The following is a 26314-nucleotide window of genomic DNA, read 5'->3' as shown; positions in this document are numbered from 1 at the left end:
GTCTTGTGTAGCCTTGAGGAGGTCAATGGCTTCAGCAACAGAGGGCAGGGATTTGAGCCAATCATCAACGTAGAAATCCCTCTGCACAAAGCGTTTGGCTTTTGCGCCAAACTCGGCTTCTCCATGTAGAGCGGCGCGCCTGAGACCATACATTGCAACGGCAGGGGAGGGACTGTTGCCAAACACATGAACTCTCATTCTGTATTCCACAATGTCTTTGGATGTGTCATTGTCTCTGAACCACAGGAATCAGAGGAAGTTCCTGTGATCTTCTCTGACTACAAAACTGTGGAACATTTGTTCTATATCTGCAGTGATAGCTACTGGCTCACGCCTAAAGCGTAGTAGGACCCCCAGCAGGCTGTTGTTTAAGTCTGGGCCTGTTAGTAGCACATCGTTCAGTGACACACCATGATGACGAGCACTGGAATCGAAGACCACTCTAATTTGATCAGGCTTACGTGGGTGGTACACACCGAATGTGGGTAAGTACCAGCATTCTTCTCTTTCATGCAGCAGTGGAGCCGGTTCAGCATGATGATGATGGAAGATTTTCTCCATGAATGCCACAAAGTGTTCCTTCATCTTGGGCTTCTTGTCGAGCATACGACGGAGAGAGGTGAGGCGACTTAGAGCCTGCTCTTTGTTATTAGGCAGGCGTGACCGAGGTGAACGAAAGGGAAGCGGTGCCACCCAGCTGTTTATGTCGTCCATAAACATCTCTTTGTCCATTATTTGAATGAACAATTTGTCCTCAATTGAAGGACCAATTCAAAGTCAAAGTCAAAAGTCAAAGTCAGCTTTATTGTCAATTTCTTCACATGTTCCAGACATACAAAGAGATCGAAATTACGTTTCTCACTATCCCACGGTGAAGACAAGACATATTTTACCAATTTAAGTCCACAGACAAACATAACATTCAAGTAAACAAAAAAGTAAGTAAATAAGAGGGCACATATAATAATGAAAAAAATAAGAGCAGCAAAATTTGGTTGAAATTGTGCATAGACAGTCAATAAAATACTAGTGCAAAGTCAGGCCAATAAAAGGCCTGGGTAGTTCTGTTTGACCTAAGTAAGAAAGAAAGTGGCATAGTGGTGCAAGTTATGTAAGAGCAGCAGAAGTGTTGTGTTTTCAGGACAACAACAACAAGTTGTAAAGTGTACAAGTGTGCAAGTGTGCAAGTGGAGTAGTGCAGGCGCCATTGTGGGTCCAATGTCCAGGATGTTATGTAGCTGAGGGTGGAGGGGGGGAGAGGAGGGAGAGAGTTCAGCATCCTTACAGCTTGGTGTATGAAGCTGTTGGTGAGTCTGGTAGTCCCGGGGCGCAGGCTTCTGTACCTCTTCCCAGAGGGCAGTAGATCAAACAGATTGTGAGCGGGGTGACTTGCATCACTCACAATTTTGGTCGCCTTGCGGGTGAGGTGGGTGGTGTAAATGTCCTTCAGGGAGGGGAGTGAAGCACCAATAATCCTTCCAGCTGTGTGCACTATGCGCTATTCTATCGTCATCCTCTGTTCTTTCAAAGATTGTGCTACCTAATGTGTTTTCACTGGTGGAGCTACGGCTGCAAGAGAGGTGAGTGGTGGGAGCAGAGTGAGAGAAAAGGGGGGATTTAGGAATGCTTTCTACATTCAGCGACTCTTTCAAAGAGATGTGGTTATGACATGGTCTGAAGTGTGAACGGCGTCTATTACTTAGAATGTTGGTGTGATAAGCGCTCACAGTAGTAGGTTTGTGAGCATCGCCTAAGCAGACCTCACCAACCACAACCCAGCCAAGGTCAAGCTTCTGTGCGTATGGTGCATTTCTAGGCCCATTGTGCTGTTCTCTCACTTTGTGAACCTGTAGGATGTCACGACCAAGTAAGAAGAGGATCTGCGCATCTGGATCAAGAGGGGGAATAAGGTGAGCAATAGACTTGAGGTGTGAATGGTGTTTTGCTGCCTCGGGAGTCGGTATCTCAGACCTGTCATCTGGCATGTGATTGCACTCAATGAGCGTAGGAGGCGGCACACTGCAAGTTCCATCCAGTGACTGTGCGATGAAGCCTGTAGCTCTCCTTCCAGACATCTCTGTGACTCCTGCACATGTGCGAAGAGTGTAAGGAGACTGTGCTTTTGAGGCAGAAGAAATCGAAGAATTCTGATCTGGCTAGTGACCGGTTGCTTTGGTCATCGAGTATTGCGTAAGCTTTCACAGCTTTATTTGGCTGGCCTTTATGAGACATATTGAGACATATTTTAGAGCAAGACCGGGAACTTAGTGGATCTCCACAAACATCAGTCCATTTGGAGTTAACGGCAAGAGAGGTTCTTTCCTCTTTCTCCCCGCTATGCTCTGCGTTGCTGGGATTAAATGTCCATGAGGGCGGCCCTAGATGGAGGGCTGTTACATGTGCAACACTATTACATTCTGAGCACTGTACAGCTGCTTTGCAGTCCTTTGCTATGTGACTGTTTGAAGAGCAGCATCTGAAACAGACATTATTCTCTTTTAAGAATGTCTTGCGTTCCTCGATGCTTTTAGCCCGAAAGCTTCTACAACGCTTGAGGGTGTGGGGCTTTTGGTGAATAGGGCAGTGTCTGTCTATGTCTGGCCTGCTGCTTGAGAAGTTTGTGACGTTTGGGGTCTGTGTGCGAGAGATCTCTGTCTTGTGGGCAGAAACAAGGCTTTTAGACTGTCCATAACCTTTTACAGTGCTCTCTGGCTTCACAGCATTGACCGCAGAAGGGCTCAGAGCAAAGCTAGGGTCATTACGCGTATAGGCTTCGCGACACACAAAGTCAGCAAAAAATGAGTAAGGTGGGAACGCTATCTGCTGATGAAGCTTATACTGTGAACCTTGAGACATCCATTTCTCTTGGAGGTTGTGAGGGAGTTTATTGACAATGGGTGTCACACCTCATGCCGTGTCCAGGTAGGTATCCCTCTAGCTTTGCAGACTCAATTTCTTTCAACAGGTCTCCAAGTTCTCTAAGCTTTAGAGGTTCTCTAATGTTAATTTTGGGAAAGTTTTCCAGCTTATCAAAAAGAGCTTTTTCAATTATCTCTGGACAGCCATAGCAGTCTTCAAGACGTAGCCAGGCCATTCTTAGTCCTGCAGTGGGGTCAGTATTGTGAACAGCTCTTAGCCTCTTGACCTGCTCTGAAGACTTGGGCCCTAACCATTTAACTAGAAGATCAAGCTCTTCGCTGGCTGTCAGCTTTAGCCCCTCTATGGCACTGGAGAATGAGGACTTCCAGGCCCAGTAGTTTTCAGGGTGATCGTCAAACTTGCTTAGCCCTGAATTAACAAGCTCACGGCGTACTAGGTACCTGGCTATGTCACTCATTCCTGTATGGTCAGCAGTGCATGGCTGATGCACTGGTTTTATGGGAGGGGGAGTGTGTGGCTGCGGAGCTGTACTTTGAGCGTAGGACTGACCAGTAGTTGGCTGGTAAGGAAGAGAGGAGTGTTGCTGCATACCTTTATGTGTGATGGCATATGGCTGGTGCGTTGCTCTGACTGGAGGGGGAGAGTGTGGCTGATATGCTTTACTTTGAGCATATGGCTGACCATGAACTGGCTTGTGAAGAGGAGCAGGGTTTGAGTGCATGCCTGTATGCACTTCAGTGTATGGCTGGTACACTGCTCTGGTAGGAGGGGGAGAGTACGACCGGGGCTTAAAGGGAGAGAGCTGGCTATGGCGTGAAGCGGAGTGACAGTCGACATAGTCACTGGTGCGCTTTTCATTGGGTTCATGAGGTAATGCTATGATGTCCCCTCTCCTTTCATCTAAGTCTAGCTCTGCTGCCATTGACTCTAGAATTTCAGCTTCTGCTGTGGCTGCTGCCACTTACTTTTCATGCTGGAGTGAGTGCAGTTCTGCTTCCAATCTAGCCTTTTCTAATAGCACTTCATTCTCTCTCTTTACAAATGTGGTGCGTGCTCTTGCACCTTCTGCTTTTGCACGTGCTTTGGCTGCTGCCATGCTCGTGGAGGATTTTCTTGAACTAGTTGTAGAACTAGATACCACTGACCTGGTTTCCAACTGACTAGAGGAGTTGATGGGTCTCTCTTCTGTATTCTCTTCCATCTTGTATTTGTCGTGCAGGAAGTGGCGTGACAAAGGCTAAAGATGAATGAGGATGAAGAGTAGCTGCCTTCTTTTGGACCTGTTGTGTTCCGCCCGCTGTGATGCTGCTTTTTCAGTATTCTGTCCTCCAGCGTGCGTGTCTATTTTGCACGATTTGACAGATAGCTAAACAGTCAGTAGTGTTGAATGAAAACCCAGACGTGGAAGTAAAGTTGACTCTTTACTTGTATATAAGGGCATTGATACAGGTTGTAACAATAGGAATTGTTGTCCCACGGGCCTGTTAAAGTGGGACACCTGAGACAGGGCAAGGGGTGACTGCACTGATTGTATACGTGTCCCAGAAAACTAATAAAAGTATTGCCCCGTTGGGCAGAATTAACATATTCTGTAGCCCGAGTGAGTGAGAAGGAGCAGAATATAACATGGTGGCAGCGGTCACGGACTTGACCTGTTTTACGACCGTCTAATTTGAAATTAAGAGTTCAGCTGTTTTCAGTGTTTTAGTGGGAAGCGTGGCAAAGCTAGAATTAGCATACCAACGCCAGTCATGGAAGGATTGAAACCTCCACAACCGTTGTGCATGGACTCGGGTAACCTTGCGAAGTCATGGAAGACATGGAGAGAAGAGTTTATGCTTTATGTGGATTTAACCATGGACGATGACGACGAAAAGACCAAGGGGAAACTTTTCAGTTATCTTGTCGGCGAGAGTGGCAGAGAATTGTTGGACACACTGATGGGTGAGACGGCTAAAGAGGAATGGAAAATTAAGGACATAGTCGACAAATTTGATGCTCACTGCAATCCTTGTATCAATGAAACTGTGGAACGCTATCGTTTCTTCTCGAGAAATCAAGGCTCCAGTGAAACTATTGACTTTTATGTGACTGAACTGAGAGTGTTGGCGAAAACGTGCAACTTTGGAACTTTACGAGACTCGCTCATTCGTGACCGTATCGTGTGTGGGAACAACAACACTAGCATTAGAGAGCCCTGTTCATGAGAAGAATTTGACGCTGGACGCCTGCATACAGCTGTGCAGAGCCGCGGAATTATCGCGGGAGAACGTGAAGACTATCTCCGGACCCAAAGTGGAAGAGGTGCACGCAGTGCAAGGGCCGTTACGACATAGACAGCCTGAGAACACAATTGACTGTAAGTTCTGTGGGAAATCACATGAGATGAACAAGCAGAAATGCCCAGCATTCGGTAAGAAGTGCAGAAAATGTGGCAAAGACAATCATTTTGCAACGAAATGTAAAGCAAGTCAGCAGACACAAGAAAAGAAAAAGAGACAAGTGCACAGTGTGGCTGAATGCGATAGTGAATTTGAAGAAATTCTTTGTGTTACTGCAGCAGAAATAGAGAATGTGAGTGCAGTGGACACTGATAAATGGCACAACAAACAGCTTTTTGCCGTCATGCTCTTAGGAAAAAAAACGGTGAAATTCCAAATAGACTGTGGTGCTACGTGTAATATAATTCCGGTTGATCTGCTTGATCCAAACACAAAGGTGGAAGACACAAAGAGTGTATTAGTGATGTACAACAAAAAGCAAACTGAAGCCACTGGGTAAATGTAAGCTGAAACTGAGGAACCCGAGGAACCAGAAGCTGTACCAGTTAGAGTTCCAAGTGGTGGATAGAGGTGGTACTGTGCCACTGCTTGGCAAAAGAGCTAGTGAAGGCATGCAGCTGATAAAAGTGCACTATGAGAATATCCTGGCGATTGACAGCATTGTCACAGTTGTGCCAGGAATGAAGACTACAAGGGGACAATGGACAATGGACCAGATAAAAGCAGAGTATGCTGATGTGTTCTCTGGGGATGGCTGCCTTGAAGGAGAATATCAACTGGAAATAGACAGCTCAGTAAAACCTGTGCAGTTGCCAAAACGCCGGGTGCCAGTCGCCATGATGAAACCACTGAAGACCGAACTGCAAGACCTACAGCGCAGAGGAATCATCACGCCAGTAGACTGCAGCACCGATTGGATTAATGGTATGGTTGTTGTCCAGAAGCAGAATGGGAAGCTACGGGTATGTATTGACCCAAGACCCTTGAACAAGGCGCTGAAGCGTAGTCACTTCCCACTACAAACAATTGAGGACATTCTCCCAGATCTGTCCAAAGCCAAGGTGTTTACAGTATGTGATGTCAAAAGCGGGTTCTGGCATGTGAAGTTAGATGAGGAGTCAAGCTTTCTTACTACATTCGCCACTCCATTTGGGGCGATACCGATGGCTGAGACTTCCCATGGGGATAAGTCCGCACCTGAAGTATTTCAGCCGAAGGCTCACACAAGCGCTGGAGGATCTGCCAGGTCTGTACATCATTGCAGATGATGTGCTGATCACTGGACAAGGTGAGACACAAGACATGGCACAGCGTGATCATGATGAGAAATTGAGATTGTTTTTGAATAGATGCAAACAGAAAAACATCAAACTCAATGCAGATAAGTTCAAGCTCAGGCAAAAGGAGGCTACATACATAGGACACCTCCTGACCGCAGATGGACTGAAGATAGACCCTGAAAAGGTGCGCGCCATCGAGCAAATGCCAAAACCAACGGATATGAAAGGAGTTCAGAGGCTGTTGGGTATGGTGAATTACCTGGCCAAGTTTTGTCCTCATCTTTCTGACCACTGTCGGCCACTTAGGCAACTGACACACAAAGACGCTGAGTGGAAGTGGATAGAACCGCATGAGGAGGCGTTTCTCAAACTGAAAGAGACCATTTCGAACACGCCAGTGCTCAAATACTACAGCCCAGAGGAGGAACTGACTGTGCAGTGTGACGCATCAGACACCGGTCTGGGTGCAGCACTGGTGCAGGGGGGTAAGCCTGTAGCATTTGCAAGCAGAGCACTCACACAGACAGAGAGGGGCTATGCCCAAATAGAAAAGGAATTTTTAGCTATGATTTTCAGTTTAGAAAACTTCCACCAGTACACGTATGGCCGCAAGGTAACAGTACAGAGTGATCACAAACCGCTAGAGAACATAGTGAGAAAGCCATTATTGAGTGCACCCAAAAGACTTCAAAGAATGATGATGCGCATTCAGAAGTATGATGTGAATGTTGTGTACCTACCAGGCAAAGACATGGTGTTAGCAGACACTTTGAGCCGAGCTTATCTTCCTGAATGTTCAGCATATGGCTCAGTAGAAGCTGAAATAGAGACTGTTAACATGTTAAATCATGTTCCCATCTCGGCAGACAGCCTCAGTTCCATTCGTTCTGCCACAAAAGAGGACTCAACACTGCAGACTCTGATCGAAACCATACTACAGGGATGGCCAAATGACAAGACAAAGACTTCAAGCGACATTAGGCCATACTACCCTTTCCAGGATGAACTAAGCTACCAAGATGGAGTAGTGTTCCGGGGTGAACGCGTTGTCATACCCGATGCACTAAAGAGAGACATCACCTGCCAGTTACACTCTTCTCATCTTGGAGTGGAAGGGTGCCTACGGAGAGGCAGAGAGTGTGTCTACTGGCCCGGCATGAATGACCAGATCAAAACTTATATAGCCAAGTGTGACATTTGCAGGTCAGTGGACTACAAACAACAAAGAGAAACACTGATCTCACACGAGATACCTAATAGGCCATGGGCTAAGGTGGGCACGGATCTGTTCTCATTTGACGACAAAGACTATCTCATCACAGTAGATTACTATTCCAACTTTTGGGAAATAGATTATCTTTCAGACACAAAATCTACAACAGTGATTAAGAAACTAAAAGCCCACTTTGCAAGGCAAGGCATCCCTGACATTGTCATCTCGGACAACGGACCGCAATACTCTTCACACGAGTTCCATAGGTTTAGCAAACGGTGGGAATTCCTCCATAAGACTTCGTCGCCTGGGCATCCTCAGAGCAATGGTAAAGCAGAATCGGCAGTCAAGACAGCCAAGAGACTGTTGCTCAAAGCAAAAATGGCTGGGAAAGACCCTTACCTGGCTCTTCTGGATCACCGTAACACACCATCACAAGGACTGGACACTAGTCCAGCACAAAGACTTCTTAGCCGCCGGACCAGAACACTGCTGCCCACAAAGGCAAGCCTTCTACAGCCAAAAGTGGAACAGGCACAGCGAGCTCTGAAAAGTAATCAACAGTGCCAGAGTGACTACTATAACAGATCAGCCAGAGACCTTGACTCTCTGAAACCAGGTGACCGTGGTGCTAATACAGCCGCTTGAACCCCATACTGTCTGGAGACCAGGCAAGGTACTGAGAGTTGTGGATGCGAGATCCTACGACGTCCAGTTACAGTCTGGTGGTGTCCTCAGGAGGAATCGGAAACACCTCAGGCGTGCTGCTGAACCGGCCCTAAGTGACCCCATGGACTTAGAGACTGTCATTCCGACAGATACTACCCCTGACACACACACGCACGCAGACGCAGACTTGGGTGACAAAGCTACTCTTGGTGCCACAGACGGACCTGTGATCACAAGGGCTGGTCGTACAGTGGTCAGACCGCAGCGCTACATGGACTTTACAAGTTAATTGTTGTGGACCACTTACGGACTTTGGGGGATGAAAAAAAAAAAAAATGATAATGTGGGTTGTTTGTTACAAACATGTTTGTAGTCAAAGGGTTATGTATTGGATCCTCCAGAACTTCTACTTTGAATTTGAAATGTTTGTGTTTAACTCTGAGTGGATATCAAAGTGGAGTATTGTTCCTGTTATCTAATCTTAAGAAGAGATTTATTTTACAGAATGAGTTGTGCCTTACAGAGATGTTTACATTGTTACAATTTATTAAGTCACAGTTAAAAAAAAAAAAAAAAAAAAAAAAAAAAGAAAGGATGTAACAATAGGAATTGTTGTCCCACGGGCCTGTTAAAGTGGGACACCTGAGACAGGGCAAGGGGTGACTGCACTGATTGTATACGTGTCCCAGAAAACTAATAAAAGTATTGCCCCGTTGGGCAGAATTAACATATTCTGTAGCCCGAGTGAGTGAGAAGGAGCAGAATATAACACAGGTAACCACTGAATCTGTGAAACTAAATACAAAATATTTAGCATTAAGCTAGTACAGCCTGTTCAAATAAAATCACTGTACAATCAGACTGTCTGACACTGTAAATATTGTAAATACAAAGTATGAAAATACCAATAGGAATAAACTACAGCCTCTGCTGCATTACATAGCTAGTGACTGAGCTAAAAGACTGCATAGTAAAAGCATTGGGTGAGCTGCTTATGTTACACAGCATCACAGTGTAAGAATTCACAAAATACAGACACATATACGATCATGAAATATACGTTAACAACATTACTTACAAGCAAAGCTTCTCCAAGGCTTTAAACACATAGATGAAACAGATTGCAGAAAGAAAAATCAGCAATGCTTTCTACTGTAAATGCTGGTCATAAAATGGCTGAATCCTGGGAACCTAGCAACCACCAGACTGTTTACAAACAAAAAAGGAATGACATCACACAGACCAGAAACTAGCCATCCTGTGTAGCAGGGCAAGAATGAACCGAAGGCAGGAATGAAGTGAAAACCCGACAACGCGGGTGTGTTTATTTTCTGTTCAACACTGTGGTAGCTTGGTGGGTGAAAGTGAAGACCCCCAAATGGTCCGGTCTTGGGGAGAAGGTTCTTGGGGAAATCAGCCAGGCAGGCAAGGTGCAGATGAGGGGCTCACCACTGTGGAGAGGAAGGGAGGCTGGAGGTCACCACTGTACGCCAGCTTCGGCCAGTCGGGGCTCCAGTCGTCCGTGGGTCGTCTTTTGTTTAGGCGCCTTCTGTGGAAAACGGATATGGGAGTGAGGGTTAGAAAATCCAGAACTCACATCTCCTCGACGGCGCTACTCCTTTTGTGCTTGGACAAACGAGGTCTGATACGATGCAGGTGTGGGTGGCGATGATTGGCTGCCAGCCGTGCCTCGTTGAAAGCCGTTTGCGTTGGCCATGTGCTTCTGTTGACAAACCCCGTGTTTTTAGCCGTGCATGGCCACCAGAGGGTGCTGAAGCGACTCTTGGTGGTGTGTGGCCGGCATGACACCGACTTGAGGGCCGTCTGGTCACACCTGCTATATCAGAAATGGCCAGTGTGTGTCGCTAAAACACAGATTTGTTTATACATAACATGACAGTGTCGCTAGTCCTTGTCGTTTTCGCGTTATTCCCGTTTTTTTGCGTTTTTTGGGCCCATTGAAATGAATGGCGGAATGTTCAAGGATTCTAATTCTGATTGTGACATCACAGCTCTAATTGTTTAAGCTTGCACCTGGCAGAGTTCTAAGCCATCTGGCAGAGCTCTAATGGGCTGGGCTGGGCTGTCTGTGTATATGAAGGTGTGTGCATGTAACTTTTGACCCGTATGTCCGATTTTCATAAATGAGGTACCGTCGGAATCCTTGGATGAGGCCGAGTTCCATGCCCCTGATCAAACCCACTCTTGCAGTTCCTCGGAACTGCAATTCTAGTTAATGGGTTTGATCCAGCAAGCCCACTATTGTTCTTCTTAAGTTTTCTTATTTATTATTCCTTTTCAGCCACTTTTTGGACGAACTACTGCTCCTAGACCGTTTGAGCTATCGACGCAGTTCGAACTCCAAAAATTCAGGCCCGAACCGGTGTAACTTGCTTGTTACTTTCGTGTCGCTGGCCCTTGTCGTTTTCGCGTTATTCCCGTTTTTTTGCGTTTTTTGGGCCCATTGAAATGAATGGCGGAATGTTCAAGGATTCTAATTCTGATTGTGACATCACAGCTCTAATTGTTTAAGCTTGCACCTGGCAGAGTTCTAAGCCATCTGGCAGAGCTCTAATGGGCTGGGCTGGGCTGTCTGTGTATATGAAGGTGTGTGCATGTAACTTTTGACCCGTATGTCCAATTTTCATAAATGAGGTACCGTTGGAATCCTTGGATGAGGCCGAAGTTCCATGCCCTGATCAAACCCACTCTTGCAGTTCCTCGAACCGCGCAATTCTAGTTAATGGGTTTGATCCAGCAAGAGATCTATTGTTCTTCTTAAGTTTTCTTATTTATTATTCCTTTTCAGCCACTTTTGGACCTAACTACTGAAGACCGTTTGAGCTATCGACGCAACGAACTCCAAAAATTCAGGCCCGAACCGTGTAACTGATTTTCGTGTCGCTGGCCCTTGTGAGGTATTATTCCCGTTTTTTAATTTTTGGGCCCATTGAAATGAATGGCCCCTGTTCAAATTCTAATTTGATTTCCTGACATCACAGCTCTAATTGTTTAAGCTTGCACCTGGCAGAGTTCTAAGCCATCTGGCAGAGCTCTAATGGGCTGGGCTGGGCTGTCTGTGTATATGAAGGTGTGTGCATGTAACTTTTGACCCGTATGTCCGATTTTCATAAATGAGGTACCGTCGGAATCCTTGGATGAGGCCGAGTTCCATGCCCCTGATCAAACCCACTCTTGCAGTTCCTCGGAACCGCAATTCTAGTTAATGGGTTTGATCCAGCAAGCCCACTATTGTTCTTCTTAAGTTTTCTTATTTATTATTCCTTTTCAGCCCACTTTTGGTACCGAACTACTGCTCCTAGACCGCTTTGAGCTATTGATGCAGTTCGAACTCCAAAAATTCAGGCCCGAACCGGTGTAACTTGCTTGTTACTTTCGTGTCGCTGGCCCTTGTCGTTTTCGCGGTATTCCCGTTTTTCAGCGTTTTTTGGGCCCCATTGAAATGAATGGCGGAATGTTCAAGGATTCTAATTCCGATTGTGACATCACAGCTCTAATTGTTTAAGCTTGCACCTGGCAGAGTTCTGAGCCATCTGGCAGAGCTCTAATGGGCTGGGCTGGGCTGTCTGTGTATATGAATGAGGTACCGTTGGAATCCTTTAATGAAGCCCAGTTCTATGCCTTGCCAGCACCAAGTGTAAAGGTCATGTTTTTTTAAAGCCAAACCATGTTCATATAGGTCATTAAAAAAAAAAAGAGAAGTATTTTCCCAATCCATTCAACCCAGTTCAATGCCCACCTAGCTCGATTCAAACTTAATCATGTATACAGTTGTATATATTACAACTTTGAGATACACACATTCATACAGATATTATACATGACTATTCAAGTTAAGCTACTCATCATTGCCCGGCAAGAGGTCCACAAATAATTCAATTGTCTTGCCACGATCTGTGGAGCTTACAGACAACGTTAAATTACGATTCTATACAGAATAGGTTCTGTATGCTATTTAAAGCCGACCTAACGATGAGTCCCTTCATGACGGTGTGTTGCAATGCATTCTGGGTGCTGTGCTGTGATTAGACTAAAAATAGCCGCTACCAAGGCTCCAAATAGCAACACACTTACACCGTAGCATAATGAGGGTATCTACATGTAAACCGAAGCATTGAGAACTGTGTAAGTCTACAGGCAGTTTATTAAAAAGAAAAACAGTACCATTCACGTCTTGTTCACATATACAGACGGGCGCCATTTTGGGAAAACACAACTCTCTCGTATGTGGCGTAAATCTTGCGTGAAACCTTGTTGCCGGAACAGCAGGGAAGAGGCAACAGGATAGCAGCACGAAAGACACAGGATACACACGGAATTCGAACGAATTTGAAGACATCGAAGAACGAACCCTTTTAGTTTGATGGACGTCCTTATCAGTCTATGGTCTAACTTATGAACGTGTCGGGTCAACGTCAACAATAAGTAAGTTAGGCTAACGTAAACGTTAGCTATTTGCTGTTGTCATATGCAACCTATTAATGTTAGCTAACATGCAGGTAGCATTCTGACGTTGGGCCAACGTTGGCCCAAGGTCAGTGGTTGTGTTGGCCCAACGTTGGCTGCTGACGGTGGCCCAACGTCATTTTGTCCGGTGGCCCAACGTTGGCCCAACCATTTAATTAGACCATCAGCAGACCTTTGGCCAACCCTAACCCAACCATATGCCAACTTAAAAAGCCTACCCAGCCAACCCAAAATACACCTTACCAACACTATGCCAACCCGAAACCTACCTTTCTAACATTGGGCCAACCATTTCATAGACCGACTGCCGACCTTTTGCCAACCCCAACTCAACCATATGCCAACTTAAATAGCATACCTACCCCAAAAATTACACCTTAACAACACTATGTCAACGTTCTAACCTTAAGATGACTGCTTATTTCAGCAGAACACTCATATTGATATTTTGGCCACCTTTATGGTTATTACAGTAATTTAGAAATTACTTACTTGATCACAATGATTTTACCAATCTGCCCTGAACTTGTAATCTTAATAGTGATATAATACCAACACGAGATTAAGGGTTAAAATAAATACATTTAATAATACATATTGATTTAATAATAAACATTTATGTGATGAGATCCTCAAGGGTTGATGGGTCATCAATCAGTTCTGCTCCTATAAAATAACAGAAATTACTTTTAGTTACTTTTAGAAATTATTTTGTTTTGCTTGCTCAAATAAGACTTCACTGCATTAGGAAGATTATACAGATAATTTGTCTAACAAGAGATTATTAAATGTGTAATATTAATAATGTTGTCTTCCAAGTGTTATCAAGCAATCATTTTATTAACTTGTGCCAATGTACAATCTATGGAGGCCTATTTCATAACATTCTCTTAATTATGTACAAATGATGTTAATGCCTTCAGGTCACTTATTTCCACACTTGTCGAATAATTATTCATTTTAGCATTAGATAAAAAGATGAGACAAAAGGTAAAACAATTTAGGACTATGCACTAATGACTAAAACTTACAATGTCAGATATTTCAGACACTTCCTCGGATTCACTGCTGATGTCAGATGGAGGATGTGATGGGGAATGTGTCTGCCTCTCTAAATTGAGGAAAGAAATTCAAGTTAACTACTTACTATTTCACAACTGTGATGATAAATAAAAGTCAGTATTTTTTGATTGGTTGTTGAAATCTGTACCCTTTTCTGATCTCCTTTTTCTTCCTCCATTTCGGTCACCGCTGTATTTTAGCCATGTTTTTATCTTTTCTTCTGCCTCCATTAAGGTGGCCCCTTGTTTTTTTTGGCAGCATCTGCGTGGGGAATTTGGGGGAATTGAATGGAGAGTGAAGGATAATATTTTACTCTTAAAATCAGTTTAAAAACCACTGATTTAGAACATGACGTGAAGTTTTGTTGTGTAGGGTAGATAATATACTGGATGTGTACAGCAGGCTACCAATCAGAATGTGTGTAGAATAAACATTGAATGAAATTGTAAAAGAGCTGTAGGCCTACCTATGATGACTTTTGCCAGGTGCAACACAGAAAAAGGACTTTTCTGCCCCCTGCCCATCCAGTTAAACTTTTTCGCTAAATCCTTGCTGATTGTTTCACGCATGATCCTGTAGATTATATCTTTTGTTGTTGTCCCACCCAAACTCATGAGATGTTTTACCTCTAAAGTGAAATGGTTGTGCATACATGATTAAGCTTGTCAAAAGGTGGAACATAACTACAAGCACTACACAGTGCTATGGGCTACCATACAGTCCCATAACAGAAGAAAAGTGGCATAGCAAGAAAGCTCACAATTGGTGCCTCCAAAGCTTCACTACTAGGACAAGGCATTAGTGATTCTGTAGTAGAGTTGAGTTCAAGAGGTGATTTCAAGAAGTATTTAGGATAACTCAGACAGTTGAGTTTACTGAAAAGAATTGAAATGAGAGCGAAGGAGGAAGATCAAACTATCGGTATCCAAGAAACGGATGAACCACTCACGTACAATCCTTTTAACAACACTATTTAAAACTATTTATTGTATTTATGTATGTATTCCTATTTATTCATGTATTTATTCAATGGCTTATTTATGGTATTTATTGATTATGAGAACTACTAATAACTAGAGTATAGGTTTACATACACAACATAAACAGAACTTACCAGAGAGCCCGTGTTTCCTTTGTCAGAAAGCCGGTCCTCCATTTTTTTATATCATTACTATTTTGTAACGAAACTCAAAAATCTGGAAAACTGCTGACTTCAGTGACTCTCTCTCTTCTCAAAATTGCCTGAAGCAGAAGAGAATTTTGTCTGACTTGGCCTTTTATCTCCTCTAGCATCTGAAAGAGTCGGAGTTCTCTTTCTGAAACAGACAAAGTATATAACTTTATATAACACGTGTCTACTGTTTTGCATACTCAATTTGAAAATTATTACATTCTGTTTTTATTTAGCATTTTACATGATGTCCCAAGTTCTTTTTTTTTTATTATCTAAATTGTGGTTGTAAATCAAAGCACATTGGATATTAAGGCTAATTGTTAAGAAGTTGTTGAAGAGTTTCTAATCCCTTTTATAGACTAAAAAGGTAATTAATAAAAGTTCCAAGTAAACTATTATAAAATATTTGGAATAGTTCTATGTACCATCTTGTCTTAGATATGGGACTGTCTCTGGTGTTGATGGTGGAAATGGAAATGGTGGTATGGCTGGCAAGGTCTGGCTTTTGGCTCCATTATTGCAGAATTTCTTTTTTGGTCTTTCCATTGTCTCTGCATATGAGAAACAGTGAGAAGAACAGTGAGAAACAGAATCAATACATGATATTCCAAAGTCTTGACCACTGTATGTTTTCTTTACATGTCATGTTTTCATCTGTGCTGTTTACCTGTGTGGAGCCTACTTGTTGAGGCCTGAACTGGAGGTCTTCCTGAGGCTGCAGATGGAGGGGCTGATGTAGACCTAAATCCAACATATTTCGATGATGGTCTGTTGGACACATTAAGTGTAATCAAATTTTTAAAGGTGCAGTGAACACTAGTAGCAAATAAGCACAGTCAGGCTATAAAAGAAGAACAGAGAACAGAGGAAACATACACTCTTTTCCTCAAGACACTGTCCTCGCCTGTCGACTCCAAACCATTGCCTTTGCAGAACTTCACGAGCTTCCTTCGGGCTTTTCATAGGAATCTAAATATAGAAACAAACAACATTGTTAAGCCTATTATCTGAACATTTGAAAATAACTGCTTATAGGCATAACTCACAAGGAGCATGTTTAATTTTGAGCAATAGATTTGAATAGTTATTTCTCTATATTTCTTAACATTGTGGAACTTCCTCAATAACTTACCATACTCAGCCACCCATTCAGTTATATATTCTTCCCATTCTTCATCAGGGGTTTCATTTTTTTCAACCGCTTTTCTACACTTAGTAGTATTATATGGGGGCCAAAAGGAAAAAATTGTATCGATGCTCAGCCAGTCACTTGGTATAACCTCTGTCTCATTTTTTTCCGTGAAAACAACAATTGAATACATCTACAGTATAAAACAAACAAACAAACAAACAAACATAGCTAGTGTTACAAACTATATACACTAATTGAAGCTCAATTAAGCAGTATGCAGTAAAGGATATGCCACAAACCCATCCTTATATTGTAAAATAATGACTTTTGTAACAGTCTGAAGAGGGACAATAGTCAATGACTGCCCGGGTTGTTTCACAAAGGATATATTAAGACTTGATGAATCAATGGGGTAGGTAAAAAAAGATGATTTGTTTTGGAATTTAAGACAGACTAAATGTGATGCTTCCTTGTCTTTTAAAATATTTTTAACTATATGAATGTCTCCATTGAACAGAATGTAGTTGTCTCCCTCTGATAAATTAATCAAAGTTCCACCATTAATATATTGCTTATATTGTGTAAATTGCGTCACATTGTCTGGAAGAGGCCCATTCTTATGTTCCTGGTAAAAACCATCCTTGAAAACCCTTTTTTTCGCTCTGACACTTGCTTTTTCTGACAATCTCCTGATGATCTGTTGAAGGGGCTGGGTAGGGTCCTAATCATTTTTTTAATTGTGTAGAGGAAGTTCTCAAATGGAAAGCTGAGAAATTATGCAGAGCACCAAACTGCCTTGCATCATTGGCAAGATGTGTCAGCCCGTGTATGTTATACACAACGTAATTACCATAAACAGATTGAAAATGCTCAACAAATGTGATCAGCAACTTTTCAGCAAAATCACAGTACTGGAGGCACAGTGAGGGGCAGCATAAAATTCTAATGGGTACATGCAGAAGCATAAAATTGTGGTATAGAACATTCGGCATATGGTCTTTCAGTGCCACTGGACCAGTGTACAGGAGAAAAGTTCTGAACTCTGTCGCTTTCCACCTATCTACCTCAACAAGTGATCGCCCTTTCGTGCAAACTCTCTGGGAGTGTCATTGCAAAGGACACAAGAGCTGCAGAAATTAGGCCTATCTGATGAGCACCTAAACGAGTAGGAAGCGGTCCCCATCCAAAACCCAATCAACTTTCTCATAACCCCAAGACAAACAAGGTGCATAAAATCTAATGGAAATTGGGAGACCATACCAATTCCAACCTCTGTCAACACACTGGTCCCTTTATGGTGAAACTCATCGTCTTTATTAATAAAAGACGCATCTGTCCGTAAAGGTGAATCGACTTCAGGAAAAGTCATGCGATTTTCGGCCCACGTTCCCTCCTGTGTGCATTTTTCACAGCCATGGTATGCATTGTGGGCTTTAATGTTTTTCACGAAAAGCCCGTGCACTTGCATCACAAACAAAATTAGAAATTTGAATATCTACACATTTGCCAATAACATCCACACCCCTCTAATTTAAGCTTTCCATATTCATTCACAAATGTTTCCAGGAACAGATTGACATTCGCTGGTTTTTAGACCCAAGATATAATGCAATGACGAATGGTTGCTTTGTTTTGTCTTCCTCTACCAAGCCAAGAATGGGCCAGAACTGCTGATTGCTGCTTTTGAACAAAGGTAGTCCATCAATATTTACTTGTAAATGAATGGCCTTTGGGAGAGGGTCTATCTGGTGTAATATATGCCTAATGCCTTTCTCAACTCCAAAATAATGCATGGTGCCACCCAGCAATCTGCTGGACCTCATAATTAGTTGGAGTGCCTAAAAGAGTGCGGGAATCCTTTGGGAGATAGGGATGATATTTTCTCAGGATGCCCAAGAGCCCATTTAGATGGCATTGTGGTACTTGGCTGTCTATTGCCCAACCTCTGAGCTCCTCCCCAAGACACTCTGCAGACTCAACAGATTCTTCATCACTTGTGTCAGTTTCTGTCAGAGCATATGACCAAAATTCATCAATAACGTTATCGTCAACAACATTAAACTCAATTTCAGACTCTGATTCATAGGACATGGGCCAATCAGATGCAGCATCTGACCACACATCATCAGAGGGGGCGTTTTCTGCCAGGCATACCGGTATATACCGGTATGCACAAATAGGCTAACACCAGACATAATTTCACTGCATTTCTTACTTCCAGTAACTATATGCATGTGACAATAAACTTCCTTGTATCCTTGTATCCTTGTATATTTAAATCGTCGGCTGCGTCAGATTCAGCTTCAGCATTGACGTTAAAGGCCGTGTTGCAGGGTTCATTTTCCAACGAATTTGCACAATTTGCTTGTTGATAATAAACATTTAAACTGTTATCCATTGTATTTGATGTTGTTGGGTATCACAAAACGGAATACAATACGAAAAAGCAGGTACTATTTCACAGCGTTTGAAGTGATTCTCCTTTCCCCCACAATGCATTGCATTACGTCACCTTGGGGAGACTACAGACCAAAGCCCACCTTGAGACCCTTGAGAGTAATGAGAGAGGAGTAAAGAGAGACGAGTAAGGGATTGTTCAGCAGTAGATAGCGCAGATTATAGATAAATAGATAGGCTATAGATAGCCTAGATATGTATATAGACAGGTAGATAGATAGGTAGATAGATCATGTAATATGCTGGTCACAGGGGAGCTCCTCGACCAGCCGCCCAAAATGCACTCGCTTCCCTAGTTACTGCAGCTCTCCACCAGTTTCCATCGGGACGCACAGCCCACACAAGCACCTGCAAAACTGCGACTTGCCCATATTATCTCCCTCTTTGGTAAGCCGCACCCTGGACGATGTCAATGGCAATCAATCACGAGCAGTAGTTATCGAAAATATTCATGCTGAAGATTACCCACCAGCCTAATCGGCGGCGGCTAGAAGCTAAGTAACTGGGGTGGCTCACAGGTGGGACTAAAAAGTTAGCCCAGCTAGCTATCATGATGCTTCATATTCTGATCTTCTGACTAAGTTTGCCCGGTAGCCTACTTATCTGAACTAACGACATGATCACCATCACTAGATATAAAGAAAATGTTGACTTTCATTCGGTGCTGTTCACTGACAGTAACAAAAAAAGTAATGTTATAAGCATAATACATTGAACTGAATAGGTGCATTATGTAGCCTATATAACGAGGCCTCTCAAATTCAGAAAATTGCATTAAACTAAAATCGGAAGACATTGTTATCTTTGTTAGACCATAGGGTAGCTGTGATATAAATGCTGTGACGAAACTCGAAGTGTAAATATACAAACTTTATGTTGAAAGTGTAACCGCTGACCGTTTCCCATAGGAATGAATGTAAAAACATACCCTCCAAAACGAGACCTCCCAAATTCAGAAAATTACTAAATTGATATCAGGCACCGTTGTTACCATTGGTAGATCATAGGGTAGCTGTGATATAAATGCTGTGACAAAATTCTAAGTGTAAATATACAAACTTTATGTAGAAAGTGTAAGCGCGATGCCCATTGAAATGCATTGAAATGAATAAAGCGCAGATCAAGTAGTCCCCAAAGTGACGCCATCACCGATTATGATAAAAAACCCGCTAATGCTAAAAACAACAAAACTGGCATTTAACACCATTTGGAGACATTTTTAAAAATGATATACATATATTGAGTGCTTTATGTACCCATTAATCAACAGTGGTGGTTAACCTGCAACACAGGCTTTAACCTCACTATCGATAAGGATATCGAAAGCCCTTCGCTTTGCCTGACGTTTAAGTGTTCTGTCTGAATAAATGTTGTTTGCAGACATAGTGTGTGTATCCCTGTAAGTATGCGGCCAAACAAATAACTAACATTTAACGTTACAGTTACAGCTGATATGCCTACGGAAGCTAATGCCCATTGTTTACCTAACGTAAAATAGCTAACGTTAACTGTTAGCAGCTAGCAGGCTAAAGGTAGGTGCTAGCTCATCTACATTTAATTGCCGGCTTGCCTATAGCTTCTAATGATAAGATTACATTTACATCAGATTGCTAGCGTGAAGATAGTAAATTGGTTTTATGTATATATATATATATGTATATGTGTAAAAAAAAAAAATTAATTGAGCAGATTACCTTGGACTGGCTGGCTGGGGTAACGTAACAGCTAGAAGGCTAACGGTTGAAGATAACGGTAGATTCTATACAATTCTATATCACGCACTCACCGTTCTCTTAGAAGAGCTCGCTCTTCTTTAGGTCCATGCTCCAATGCATCCATATGTTCAGGTGGTCTTCATGTTGTTATGTAGCGAGGACAGAGTATGATACCCATACAATACGGTGTGTACTATAGCAAGTTAAACGGACCTGCTGCTGGGAGAGGTTTGTTTAGATGACTTATTACAATGATTATCAATTAAATGTTTCTGGAATGTATTAGTTGTATGAAACACAAAGTAAGCTAAAACAGACCACAGACACACATTAACAAAGTTCAACAAAAAGACTTATATGCAGTAGTTGCTAGCAGTTGAAAACATTTAGCCATGGGCTAAATGTTATCTAACGGTTCTCATTTCAACTTAGCCTGCTCTTGCATTTGAGAGGACCTACTTGCTATCTGCTGCATAGCTATATACATCAGGGTCTCAAACTACCGGCCCGCGACTTAATGTCAAAATAATAATGTAATTCGCCCTTGAGGGTATTTTTTTTTAATTGCGACAAACAACAACATTGATTAAAATAGACGATAGATCCAAGTACAGTGACAAATCCCATTCTCATCCACTGCTAGACATCCAGAGCTCCGATTCAAGCCCAAATTCGCTGTACAAAGTTTTCAGGAAATACTTATTACACGCGAGAAAGACAAGACGCATTTGTTTGTAATGACGCCGGTTTATGCAGGTCATAGTTTTGCATAAATTGAAGCAGAAATAGGCCTACACCAAATGTTGAAAAAACGTTCACGTTTGATAAAGTCTTGGGTAGGCTATGTTATTCACCTATTCATTCTGATTCTGAAGGAGAATATCTGCATTTTGGAGATTTAAGATCGATCGTCTATTGACAGTGGTAGTCACGGTGCGTAAGTGATGGAGGTGCGTCTTTGCGTGTATACGGCGGTGTCCAGGCATAGGCTACCATGCTTATTTCGACCCTCTGCCCAATATACCTGGAGTTGGCAGTGGTAATCATGATGATAGTGTCCGTAATGGACGTGATACAGACAGCAGGGGTAGTAAAAATAGGCTCTGAAGAACTACAAAGTCACCCACGATAGAAACTGATTTGACCAGGCTACTTTATTGTCAAAGTCAAAGTCAAAGTCAAAGTCAGCTTTATTGTCAATTTCTTCACATGTTCCAGACATACAAAGAGATCGAAATTACGTTTCTCACTATCCCACGGTGAAGACAAGACATATTTTACCAATTTAGGTCCACAGACAAACATAACATTCAAGTAAACAAAAAAGTAAGTAAATAAGTAAATAAGAGGGCACATATAATAATGAAAAATAAGAGCAGCAAAATGTGGTTGAAATTGTGCATAGACAGTCAATAAAAATACTAGTGCAAATTCAGGCCAATAAAAGGCTTGGGTAGTTCTGTTTGACCTAAGTAAGAAGAAAGTGGCATAGTGGTGCAAGTTATGTAAGAGCAGCAGAAGTGTTGTGTTTCAGGACAACACCAGTTGTAAAGTGTACAAGTGTGCAAGTGTGCAAGTGGAGTAGTGCAGGCGGCCATTTTTGGGTCCAATGTCCAGGATGTTATGTAGCTGAGGGTGGAGGGGGGGAGGAGGGAGAGTTCAGCATCCCACGGCTTGGTGTATGAAGCTGTTGGTGAGTCTGGTAGTGCGGGAGCGCAGGCTTCTGTACCTCTTCCCAGAGGGCAGTAGATTATTGTAGGCCTATAATAGCGGTTTGTGGTTATACTAATAGTTTACTATTGTTGGTTTACATCTCAGGCCTACTGTTTCCTAATATGACAAACAAGAAAGTAAACCTGCTCAAATATGTGCAACATCCAGTATACTGAAAGGTGTATCCCAGATAGCAAAATGTATTTGGCCCGGATCCGGCCCAGATCCACCTTCAGATCTGGGCCGGATTCGCAAAACGGACCTGGGACGGCTCTGAACCGGATGTGTTTTTTATTTGGCGGATCCGGGCCAAATGTGCAAATTATCGTCATGATCTGGGCCAGATCCGGACCAGATAAGTGTTCGATAGTGGCGATTGCGGCCCTTATTTGGGCCAAATGTGCACTTTATCATAATGATCTGGGCCAGATCCAGATCAGATGAGTATTCGATAGTGCCGATTTGGGCCAAATGCGGACCAGCTCATTTTACGTCTGGCACCCATTTGTACTATATAGTCAATGTCACTAACAAATCAAGGAGTTACAGTATTTGTTCAGAATTTCAAGCTTTAAAAAGTTAAGATTGTCAAATGTATAAAGGATTACTAATAAAGCTTTTTAAACAGTAACATCCAATACCCCTAGTTGAACTCAGTAGCCAGTAGTTTGATCATGTATATTGAGTGTTAAATTATCAACATCTTGGAATAAATGATCTAAAAATCAAAACCTTGTACTAATGTATTTCAGAAAAGAAGCACAAATTCAAAATGTTACTTACTTTATTAAATTTAATTTATCACACACACTTTCCCTCTCAATTTATTACACACACATATGTAGCATGCACTGGGTGGTGGGTGGATCTTGTCCTTACTGCCCCTGTTGAGACAAGAAAGGCAAATCAGCACACATGACAATCCTTGGCTAATGCTTCCTTTACAAAAATGGCATTACTCAACATTATCAAGATAGTTAATGATTTGAGTTGAATTTGAGAATGAATGATTTGTGATGCAGTGTGTAATGCTTCCACTAGATTGGAAATGTAAAAATCTTGTTTGAGAAAGATGACAAGTCTTAGTCTTGGAACAAGAAAATTTGAAAAAATGTGAAAATGGAGGGTACAAATTAGAAGACAAAGTGGAACGTCTATTTCTATCCCTGTTCAAACAATTTAAGCAAAAAACAGCGTTCCACATTCAGCTTTTAGAGAGACAGTTATCTTTGATTATGAGTGCATCACCGGGACTCGAATTTCCAAATGACGATTGTCCGTCATACGAATGAGAATTTTAATCCTGATAACACCTTTATATGTAATATATTTTGGTTTTGAGTTTTAAATGTCAGAAACATAGGCTAAACAGTGCTACAAGACTTTTCACTTACCTTACTGAAAGGGAGGATTGCAGACAGGGCATGCCAGTCACGCCACCTGAGCATACCTCAGTCCTGGGGCTGAAGAGAGGGGGCGGAGGGAGAAGGCATGATTCATTTGATACTTGGATACACGCCTAGACTGCTAACTGTATAAAATCATTATTTTAACATACAAACACGTATCTCACTACATAGAACACATCTCAATTATTTTCTGGCTTACAGAGGATGCGGTAGCGTTAAGGAATCAGGCTAGCATGCTAGCCTGGAAATTGTGAGTTAAAATCTCAGCCTAAGTTGCTCTAAGGGAGACTAGCCCTGAAGTAACAAGTAAATTGACCAAATTAAGTCGCGGATAAAAGCGTTGCTAAATTAATTTGTACATGGCTAAAATTAACATTTCATTAACCCTTGCTTACCCCAAAAGCTAACGTTAGCTAATTGTCCAAGATCAGTTTAAAGTAGCGTAAACGGGACGTAAACGTAAACGTAAACAGGATCCATTAACATTATATGAAAGCAAAAATAATGTATTTCATTCTAATATAGTTGAAGCAAATAGGCTTACCTGAAACAAATCAAACGAACTCTTCTTTTCACTAGCTCTCGTGTTCACCAACCGCCTCCGTTAACGTCTAACTCAGCTCTGGCTGCAGTAAGGCAGTCGACGAAATCGTAGAACTAAAAATTCGCGCTTGCGTTTCACGACGGCTGGCCGTATCAGTTGTGACTGTGCTTCCCGCCCCCTGGTGTCTGATCCGGGTCAATGTCTCCATCACGACAGTAAAACAGAGGTGACAGTTACACGGATTTGCCAGTTTGAAGGCGGAGTCTGTCCGGAGTCTACTGCTATCTGGGATAATTTGAGGTGCTTGCCATCCAGTGGCAAATTAGATGGGTAAATTTTCCTCCTTCATAAACTTTTGTTTATACTCAAAGATTTTTACATTTACAGTAGGACTTTATCTCTGACCACTTTCAAGCCTTTTGAAATTTTGATGTCAAAATCCAATGGTGTTGTTTTCTTAACCCTGCCACCTAAAGTTTGTTTAAATAAGTTATGAGAGGAAAATATTTTTATCTGGTGTGAAACACACACATACCTGTTTTATCATTTGTATGAATATTTATTTTATCATTATTTTATCTATAAGCTAAGGTTGCTAGCACAGGTGTCTAAAAAGATTTAAAAAAAGTTTTGTGTACTATTAGAAATAGCCATTCTTTTTTTGTATTATTCTTTAACACTGACATGGCCCTCCAATCAGATGACGATGGCAGAAGTGGCCCCCCAGCTCATTTGAGACCCCTGCTTTACATAGTATAACAATTGTATTTGTGTTGACGTTGTTCATTAAGCATGACCATAGACCAACATTACATATGCAAACTTAAACTTGAATAGGCTTTACCAACCTTACCCCAAATTTTAAGATTTTGATATGGTCTATTGTTAAATTGCATTTAGATACAACACAACAGACAAACTGAATCTTCCGGTCATTGTGTTCCTTAAACGTCTGTATATTAATTCATGTAATCACAACAAATACTAAGAACATACTAAGGCTGATGCTTAGAGTCCACATCAAGGCCTAAGCATTTGTTAGCAAAGCCGTTGCTACTCTATCACAAGTCATACATGTTTCTGATATGTTGCTGATTGGATTATAAACAGCCACAGCAATGAAGAGGAATGGCTGAAGGACGAAGGAAATTGTATTTTTATTATTATTCTTATTTAATTATTTATATAATTGTGTTAAATGTTCCAAATGTAAAGCACTTTGAGCTGCATTCTGTGTATGGAAGGTGCTATACAAATAAAACTAATCATTATTATTATTATTATATGTTATTGTACGTTGGGCATACGTTGTATGGGTCAGCCAAAAATAGCCAACTGTATCAACATTGGCCCAACGTTGGGCACACGTTGTATAGGTCAGCCAAACACAGCCAACTCCACCAACGTTGGGCATACGTTGCATAGGTCAGCCAAACACAGCCAACTCCACCAACGTTGGCCCAACGTTGGGCATATGTTGCATAGGTCAGCCAAACACCGCCAACTCCACCAACGTTGGCCCAACGTTGGGCATACGTTGCATAGGTCAGCCCAACCTAGCCAACCAAATTTAACGTTGGGCCAACGTCAGAATGCTACCTGGATAGGCATTGAAAATGAATGCGTTAGCAATAGCCACTGCTTTTTTTGAGCTGACAAGCCCTGGAAATGCGTTAACGTAATCAGCCAAATTGACTCACTTCTTAAGACCCTTGGTATGGTGTTACAGCGATGTGGAGTCGAAATGTAAATTGTTAGTATGGTTTTAATGTGTAAACAGACCAACCGCGATTTTGCAATGAAGTGAATGGAGTCATTTTAGGTACTACTTTTACGAGTTCTGTAGTTCTGTCAAAATGTATCTTATCTTTGAACAGACTACATGGTTATCTTCCTTAGACTTCGTAGATGTAGTTTCTACAATTTGGAGGCGAAATTCGAAGTGTAAATATGGTTTTAATGTGTAAACAGAACAACCGCGATTTTGCGAGCTAGAAAAAAGGAAGTGAATGAATTAATAGTTACTGCTTTTCTGAGGGCTGGCGTTCTCATGAAATCAATGTAATCTTTGAAAAGACTACCTGGTTATCTTCCTTAGACTTCGTAGATGTAGTTACTACAATTGGAGTCGAAATTCGAAGTGCAAATATGGTTTAAGTGTGTAAACAAGACGCCTGATGTTTAATATATGTTAATGAATGGGCACAGGATTATTGTGTACAGTAATAGTATGTAAACAGTTCATGTGTTATGCGATTTACATAAACTAGTAAACAACAGAAATGTTAAAAGCTGT

At 42.0% G+C, this 26314-nt stretch overlaps 3 long non-coding RNA genes across 4 annotated transcripts; all 3 read right to left on the bottom strand.

The window, feature by feature from the left end:
• Positions 1-13374: 13374 nt before the first annotated feature.
• On the bottom strand, positions 13375-14981 carry LOC125293077. Its single transcript, XR_007193319.1, has 4 exons — positions 14341-14981; positions 14023-14135; positions 13844-13923; positions 13375-13478 (listed from the first exon to the last, which is right to left on the bottom strand). It is a non-coding gene; the product is annotated as an uncharacterized LOC125293077 (long non-coding RNA).
• A 96-nt stretch (positions 14982-15077) lies between these two features.
• LOC125293078 lies at positions 15078-15935 on the bottom strand. 2 transcript variants are annotated; one of them, XR_007193321.1, is made up of 4 exons: positions 15925-15935; positions 15716-15816; positions 15474-15599; positions 15078-15190 (listed from the first exon to the last, which is right to left on the bottom strand). It is a non-coding gene; the product is annotated as an uncharacterized LOC125293078 (long non-coding RNA). The 2 variants fall into 2 exon arrangements; XR_007193320.1 differs by lacking the exon at positions 15925-15935 and having other exon boundaries at positions 15716-15916.
• Positions 15936-15993: 58 nt separating this feature from the next.
• On the bottom strand, positions 15994-20669 carry LOC125293079. Its single transcript, XR_007193322.1, has 3 exons — positions 20332-20669; positions 16181-16370; positions 15994-16017 (listed from the first exon to the last, which is right to left on the bottom strand). It is a non-coding gene; the product is annotated as an uncharacterized LOC125293079 (long non-coding RNA).
• Positions 20670-26314: the final 5645 nt, after the last annotated feature.

The sequence above is a fragment of the Alosa alosa genome, chromosome 4 (assembly GCF_017589495.1).
Source record: "Alosa alosa isolate M-15738 ecotype Scorff River chromosome 4, AALO_Geno_1.1, whole genome shotgun sequence".
In the NCBI taxonomy this organism is placed as follows: Eukaryota; Metazoa; Chordata; class Actinopteri; order Clupeiformes; family Clupeidae; genus Alosa; species Alosa alosa.
The sequence above is the reverse complement of the archived record's forward strand: the minus strand, read 5'-3'. Positions and strand labels throughout refer to the sequence as shown.